Raw genomic sequence first — 8,568 nt, 5'->3', positions numbered from 1 at the left:
AGGAATTAATGCATGTGAAGTGCATTAGCATAGTGCCTGGCCCATGTCACCTTTATAGGTGTTGGCTGTCATGTAGGCTTACTGTTGTTAGGTTATTCCATCCTCCCTGGTGGGTTATGGTTTCCAGGGGTCACTCAGCCTGGTCATTCTCCCTTATCTCGCCTTCATATTTGACATGGGATTTGTGTCTTTTCCTTGCTGGATCACAGGGTTCCTGAGTAGGTGTGGTTGGTTTTTTCTTTGGGATCTCGAGGTCCCAGACTTGAGCTGGGTGCAGGATGGATGCTCAGTCTCATTGACCTGTGGGAACCCTCAGGACTCCCCAGGGGCCCTTGTTCCCAGGGTAGTGTCCTTCTCCCAGTGGAGGGCTTCCGGGATTGGCTGGTGGATTTAAGGATTTCGGTTGAGGCAGCCCGGAGCTGGCTAGCCATTGCAGATGGGCCCAGCGGCCACCAGGTGGTTGGCCTCTAAATCACTAAACCTTACCCTCCCTGCAACAAGATAAAGCTAAAGCTTGAACAGCATCTTGCATCAGGGATGAAGCTTCTGGCTCCTCCCCCAGCTCTGGAAGGCCTCATGGAACTCTCTTAGGCCCCAGTTCCTTCTTGTGGACAGCTGCTGTGCTATTTGAAGAAGCCAGGAGACTCTCACCTCAAAATAGCTCTGATGGTGCCTATATTTTACCATTAGGGATTTATTCTTTTGGCGTAAACAGTGCTTTCTTCATAAAGTTCTCTTTTAAAAGGGTTGTGCCTTGGGAGAGTGGTATATTATTCAACCTCTAAAGTCTCAGTGTGAATGAACTTGTACATTAGCCATACTTTGCTCCCCGTTCTACTGCTTTTATCAAAGTGGGCATGAAATTCCCAAGAAATGCTGGAGGCAGCACTGTGTGTGTGTTGAGTTCCCAAACCTTGCTGCCCTTCCAGAATCACCAGGGGAGCCTTTCACTTAATTAGAAAAATTTTAATTTGATAACTACTAACCCTTCCCCCATTCAAAGTAAATGTCACTCATACAATCTCCTTATTTAAATATATGTTTATATGTATTAATAAGAAACAAAAAAAAATTTCCCCTCCACTTATTCACTTCTATCCTGGGAAGTCTTTAAAAAGTATAGCTTTCGGGGCGCCTGGGTGGCTCAGTGGGTTAAGCCGCTGCCTTCGGCTCAGGTCATGATCCCAGGTCCTGGGTTCGAGCCCCACATCGGGCTTTCTGCTCAGCAGGGAGCCTGCTTCCTCCTCTCTCTCTGCCTGCCTCTCTGCTTACTTGTGATTTCTCTCTGTCAAATAAATAAATAAAATCTTTAAAAAAAAAAGTATAGCTTTCTCAGGTCCCTCCCTAAATGTATAGAAATAGAACATTCTGGAATGGAGGTCAGGAATCCTTATTAAATAATACCTTCTCCTGGTGATTGTAAATGTGCAGACAGGTGTGGGACTGTTGGGAGTAGTGTACTGTGTCTCAGTGACAGGTACCATATTGGTTCATTTTGTATTCCCCAGTTCCCTGTCCAGGCTTGTGCATAGCAAGCACACAGTGGGTGTTTAATAAGTGATATTTAAAGTGAAAGAGGCTAGGAATTGGGCACACCTGGATTTGAGTCTAAGCTCTGCCACTTCCTATGTATCTTGAGCAGGTGATTACCTAAGGAAGGTCATGTGCACAATCATAGGGTTAGGTGCCATGGGGTCGTCCCATCCCCCATCAGGCCTCCCCTTCCTGGGAGTGTCAGGGGAAGGGAGGTCATCAATTGGAGGGACTAGGTAAGTCCCAGTGGGTTCTCTATCAATTACTTAGGGGCCAAAAGTAAGTGCCCTCAAGCACTGGCCTTACCCTGCCCCCATCGGGTGTTACCACATGGCCTTTGGGCCACGAGGATGAAAAGTTGGGGACATTGGCAGTGCTGGAATCGATCCCTCTCTCCCCACCTGGGGCTGGAGTGATTGGATTCCTGCTTGATATCTGCAATTAGGAGACCAACTAAAGGTAATTTCCAGCTCAACCTGCCCCAGCTCCTGAGGACTGTGTGTGTGTGTTGGGGGGAAGGTAGGCAGGGAGTTTGCAGGGGAAGCAGAGGGCTGGGGCTTGGGATGGCAGCATGGAGGGCACTGCCCTGGGAGTAGGATTATAGGGGGCAGAGCCTGCCAGCTTCCTGTGCAGGGAAGGGAGCTTTCCCTGTCTTCCCCACCATCTCACTGTGTCTTGCTGACACCTGCTTCTTCCAGTCCTAGTTTTAATAATCATGCGAGTGCATCTTCTTAAATATTTTATTGAACGGGGAGACTGGAGTGCTCAGGGCAAGGGAGGGCTCAGGCCTCAGCAAGCATCTTTGCTCTGTGGCTTCTTCTTTCGGAGGAAGGAATTGGGCTTGTCTCACCAGGGTCTTGGTTTCTGGCTGAAGTCTCTGGTGGAGCCCTGAGGCCAGTTCTTAAGAGTCTGAGATGTAAAAAAGTGTAGAGCTTGGCTGCTCTGGATTTGGTTACTTTGGGCTCAGCTGTTCTGGAGTGAAGGCTCCCAGGGTTTCTGTTTCTGTTTATCTGTAAAATGGGCTAACAATATCTACTTTATAAGGGGGACAGAATTCAATGAGAAAACCAAAGGAGAGGCACCTAGCACTGTCCTTGGAACACAGTAGCTGCTCAATAAACGGCAGCTCTTGTTGCTGTTGTAATTTTTCTGACCTGTCTTACAGTCAGTGTGTATACTTTAGGTGTAGTGTTTCATTCTTCTCCTCCCCTAAGAGCTGTTATTAAATCAATGATGACTTTTATAACTAAGAGTTTCTCAGACCCGAGAAAATGTGGTATCACAGACTTCTGCTTCCCATCCCTCAGCTGGGACTACAAGGATTCACAAATTTCTTTGACCAATAACCTCTTTTCAAAAAGGGAGATCAGCAACTGTTAGAAGGGTATTAACAGCTAATTGAGAAAATTAAGACAGAATTGAAGAAAGGGGAAGGTTTGCAGAAAAGTAGGTAGCTGTGCTAATCTTCACATGGATCAGAAAAATGTTTAGGAATGTCTCTGATCTGGGAATCTCTAGAACCCATGTCACTTGTCCCGTTCTGCTCACGAGTCTATCTTTGGTTTCTAATGGTCCCTCTCCTCCTATAGGGTGGTCTGTCTTAGGGGCCCTAGTAGGGTCTGCATGGTTGGGGGTCTTTGCCCGTTTGTGACAGGGTGTCTTGGATCCCTGCACACAGATCCATCCACAAAATGCACTCAATAAAAACAAAACCATTTAGAAATTAATTCTTGAAACAGGAGGAAATAGCAAAATGTGGTATTGTTCTGGCCCCTCCATTCATAACTACTGCATAAGGAGTTTGAAGGTGTCCTCCTCAGTCTCTCTGGTTCCAAATGCGTGTGTGTATGCATTGTGCTGTGCAATTAGGGGACTGATAACCCTGAGAAAAATTCTTACTGAAACAATTCCAGAGAATTAACACCTTCCTCTAGGCACCCAGCAGCCAAAGGAGCTTCTAAGGCCACCTTGGTTTCCAGGTGTTGGGCTGTGAACAGAGTCCTTCTGCAGTCCTGCCTTTCATTGCCATGGTCCTGTCGGGGGGAGGTGGATGGCTGCTTTCCCGGGAGAGGCAGCATGGGTTAATGGCAGTGCTGTTACTGATTACAGAACCACCCCTTGCTGGGAGCTGATGCTGGTTAAATGCTTGCTACCTGACAGGCGCTATGCTAACCATGTAACATGGAATACCTCGTTTGATTCCCACAAGAATCCTATTAGACTCTGTTATCAACACCATTTCACGATGAGAAAATATAATCCCAGAAGGCAGGCTTGGTGATTCCCAAGTCCACCTGACTCCCCTCTACCGAGTCCAGAGTTCTCTGCCGTGTTCACTGTTCTCTGGCAGCCCTGGAGACGGGAGCCGAGCAAGAGAGTAAGCTGCTGGGAGGGGTTTTCAGGGTCCTGAGCCGTGCGTGCCCCATCTGAGCCCTGCTTCTGCCCAGGGAGGCCCCTGCTTTCTTGGGGCTGCTCATAGCACAATTTGAGGAAGCTTCATTCCTGTCTTGGGCCACTGGAGAGGTTGGCACCCAGGCAATGGCCCGGATGAGAATTTGGGCTTTACAGACCATCCAGTCTCTGTTGCAGACATTCAGTTCTGCTGTTGTGGCATGGAAGTAGCCACGGACAGTTAAGAATTGTGTGGACATGGCTGTGTTCTAGTAACACGGTCTTTACAAAACCAGGTAGCAGGCTCTACCCTGCTCACCTCTTAGGTCTGTGACAGAGGAGTGACCTTCCCTGAGACAACCATGTAGAGGGTACCTCCTGGAGGGAGCCCTGCTTTTTGGAGGCAAAGCAGTATTTCTGAGAGTGAGAATGGTCAGCTGGGCTGAACCAAGCTCGTGTGTTTGTGTCTGTGTGTTGGGGTGTATGTGTGTATGTGAATGAATCATGTTCTTTGTTAAAGTCATCATAGTTCAGGGACTCCTGGGTGGCTCAGTTGGTAAGCATCTGCTTTCAGCTCAGGTCATGATCCTAGGGTCCTGGGATCGAGTCCTGCAACAGGCTCCCTGCTCAGTGTGGAGCCTGCTTCTCCCTCTGCCTGCTGTTCTCCCTGCTTGTGCTCTTTCTCCCTCCCTCTCTGGCAAATGAATAAATAAAGTCTTCAAAAAAAAAAAAGAAAGTGGGGCGCCTGGGTGGCTCAGTGGGTTAAGCCGCTGCCTTCGGCTCAGGTCATGATCTCAGGGTCCTGGGATCGAGTCCCACATCGGGCTCTCTGCTCAGCGGGGAGCCTGCTTCCCTCTCTCTCTCTGCCTGCCTCTCTGTCTACCTGTGATCTCTGTCTGTGAAATAAATAAATAAAATCTTTAAAAAAAAAAAAAGAAAGAAAGAAAATGAAAAAACCGTCTTAGTTTAATAATCCTTGTTTAAAAAAACAGACATTTCAGCATTGTTAGGCAAGCCTGGCAAGTAGGGAGGGATCATGTAGCTCAAAGGCTCCTGAATTTCTGTTGCTTTTGTGGGGAGAGATTCCCCTCCATCACTGAAGCAGGGATTCCAGGAATGTGCTCTTCTTCCCTTTAAAGGTCAGGGCCCAGTGCAGGCACGACTTTTTTCTTAGTCCTTTTTAGCACAGCCAAAAGGTCCAGAACTTCGGAAAAAACAAAAGAGACAATACCTAACAGTATGAGACACACAGACACCTCCAGGTTACATAGAGAATTCTGACCCAATCCCAGGCAGCTTGTCTCCATGCGTCTCTGAGACTTTCCTGTTCCGTATATTTTTCTAGTACCTTCTAATTGCTTCAGGCCTCAGGATAACCTCTGTCCCCAGGTTATTTGTGCCAAGGGTGGTTTGTCATGAATGACCTACATGTCGGACCTCATTCCCAGCAAAGAAGGCCCATGGCCACGGCAAGCCAATTAGTTTTAAAGAAGTAAAGGGAAAACAAGGTCCATTTAGAAAGAAAGAAAATAAAAATCAGGTGTAGTCCTTCCATTCAGGAATAACCACGGCCTGTTCTCCATGCTCTTTTCTGTACATGCTTGCAGTCTTTCTTGAACCATCATTACACACCCGTACAACAGTGATGACAGTGTGCTAACAGAAGGGCCATTCCGTCAGAGCATAATAAGCAGTGAGAGATGTTTGGGGGAGGGGGGGTTGGGGAGAGAGACTATAGGGGCCTGCGAGGTGCCGGGTGGGTGGTGTGGTTCTGTTGCCTTCTGGATGTCCTGGCCGGGGTGCTCAGCCTGGGAGTAGTGGCGTGGAGCGTGTGGGGTGGCTGTGCATAACTATCTGAATTGTCCTTGCCCTCCCTTGCCTTGGAAAGGAGGTGGTAACTGTTCTGCAAATGAGACGGGAAGGGGTGGGAGCTGGTGCCTCCTCCTCATTCTCTGCAGCTGCCCGTCCACCCTGGGCAATGATGCTTGTCCATCACTGCCGAGATCCAAGTCCAGCCATGTGCGAGGGGAACATCTGTTCCCACGGCTGCAAGGCCCTGCAGTCCTGGATCCAGAGTGACTGCAGAAGCCAAACTTGGGGTCACTAGTAGTGTGTGTGTTGGGGGGACTGTAAGGGGAGGGAACGATGCAGAGGCAGGGGTCTGGCGTCTTTGTTATTCTCAGGGAAGCTGGCTCAGTCAACCCATTCAACATGGGGGCTCTGGGTCCCCTGGGGCAGGCCTGGCAGAGGGAGGCAGGCAGTGCCTCTTTGGGAACTGAGCAGGCTGTGGGTAGAGAGTGAAGCATCGAATGCACCCATTTCCTGATCCCCACGCCACTGGTGGCAGTAGTGTAATCAGAGGATGAGTTTCACCTGCTACCACATTAGGAGGGCCACATGGACACAGATCCGTATACCTCAGGGCCTAGGTGTTCCCAGCAGGACCTGCTTCCAGTTTTTCATCAGTTCTGTCACCAGGGCTGCACGGAGAGTACAGGGGCTGAGGACCTGTGCTCTGGAGTTCAAAGTGGGTTCAAATACAAAGCCCCTTTGTGTATTGGCTGGGTTACTTTGAGCAAGAGATGAAACCTCTCTGTGCCTGTTTCCTGCCCTGGAAATGAGGATCACCGTGTCTGTCTTTGGAGGTGTGGGAAGGGTTAGTTGTGTTAACGTACATTAACACAATGTACATTAATGTACAAGTTAATGTACATCACCCAGCCAATCTGTAGCTGCCAGTGGGGTAAATGTTGATTGCTGTCTCTCTCTTAGTTTGATTCACAGCTGTAGACTCTAACTGTGCTCCTTGATGTATCCAGGGCATCTGCCTTTCAGGGAAGGATCAAGGTCAGTGCCTTTAAGCTCCCTGTTTGATCCTGTGATGGCCATCTGGTTACCACAACCCACTGTTCACCCCACCAACCTATTTCCCAGGCCTTACAGATATGAGAGTGTTAGTGGGTCACATGAATGGCCACGACTGATTCCCTGGCTCCTGACTTTGCCTGCTTATCTGGGACCTCAGCCCTCTCCCTGGTATGTCTGGGAGTATCCAGGGGCAGGGGTCTTTAGTGATGGTATCAGAGCTGCTTTGGAGTCTCAGGGTTTGCCTGAGCCCATGGGGCTCTTCCCCTTGCCGGTCTCCCCTACTGATTGCCAGTGGGTACTCCCACCCTTCCCATGATTCCTCTCCATGCCTGTCCGTCCTTTCTCTGAAGCTGGTGAGCCACCAAGGCTGTCCCTGCATCTGTATAAAGCATGAATTGGTGAAAGTCGGGTAAAGACTGAGAATTCCTTTGAGTGTACTTTTGGGGTCCTGCTCTGATGGGAGGTAGCATCCCAAAGCACTTCAGCATCTGCCCTGGTCTCATAGATTTTCTCTTGAGATGTCCCTCTTCTTTTATTTCCAGCGTCCCCCAGCCCTCCAGACATCAGACTTGGTTCCCAGAGGACTGGTGGGAGTAGGTCTGAGAGCCTGCCTAGATTCATCTCTCCTTTCTGACCCTGGACTTCCTGGATTGTGAGTTCCCCCAGAAAGATGCTGAGATCCCACAAAGCAGCTCTGGCAGGCCTACCCCATTGGGTTCCCTACCATGCCAGATAATTAATTGTTCATCATTTGCCTGCAGCCCATTGTGGGTTATCCAGCCTTCTTTTTTCCAAACTAAATAATTATGTTTCCTACAACTGTCCACTTCTTAACCTGCTTATGCACTTTGTAATATTCTTCTGAGCCTTTCAAGTTCAGCTGGTTTTCCTTGGTGTAAGGCCAGCCATGGTCCCGGGGACAGTCTGAGCCATGATGAATAGGACGGGCAGTTGCAGCATTTCCTGCATGCCATGTTCTTTGTATGACATGACCCTCACTGGGGATATGACATGGTTGGAGGCTCCTGGGGAACCATGGGCATGTTCCAGGCAGTCGGCAGAACTCTTGCCTTCCCTCCTCCTCCTAGTCAGCCAACCCTAATGCAGGCTTGCGCCGGAGACCAGTCCTCACTTCTCTGAAGGCTGGTGGCCCGACTGTGGCAAGGTCTGGTCTGTGGACCACCTCACCAGGGTCACCCTCAGGTCCTACTGAAATGGAGAGTCCTGAGCCCTTCCTGGGTTCACTGCCACTGTATTCAGTGCTCCAGGATAAAAAAGCTTAGAAGCAATTCAGGGGCCTGCAGAAACATTTGAGTTCCGAGGAAGGAAAATGTTGGCTATGATATATAAAAAGAAAATCATAAAATCAAAATTAATACGTTTAATTAAATATTTAAAAATGTAACCGTCAGCTCCTCAACTGCAAGCCCATTCACTCTCACATAGTTACTCGTCATTTATATTTAATGGGGGATGCAGATGGCTTTTAATCTGTTCATTATGAGGTGGTGTGGTTGCCCCCACAGTGAGAGTACAGGGGCCTCCTGCAGTCTTCAGATGGCTCTTCCAGACCTGATGAAATCTGAGCCTCCGGGCATGGGACCAGAAGTCTGCATATTTGTGAGATTTGCCGGGTGATTCCCAGGAATGCTAAACTTAAGGCCTTTCTGAGATGGTCAAGATGCTGACTGAGAAAAGGGTTACTGGAGGACAAAAGCTGTATGTTGTAGGGTGGCAGTTCCCAAATCCAGCTGATCACAAGAACCTCTAAGAAAC

The 8,568-nt window shown here is 48.9% G+C and overlaps 1 protein-coding gene across 1 annotated transcript in view; it reads left to right on the top strand.

Moving 5' to 3' along the window:
• NRXN3 (neurexin 3) overlaps positions 1-8,568 on the top strand; it is a 1,668,422-nt gene that overhangs the window by 6,634 nt on the left and 1,653,220 nt on the right. The window lies entirely within an intron of this gene.

Source organism: Lutra lutra, chromosome 7, assembly GCF_902655055.1.
Source record: "Lutra lutra chromosome 7, mLutLut1.2, whole genome shotgun sequence".
Lineage (NCBI taxonomy): Eukaryota > Metazoa > Chordata > Mammalia > Carnivora > Mustelidae > Lutra > Lutra lutra.
This window is presented reverse-complemented; position numbering and strand designations above follow the sequence as displayed.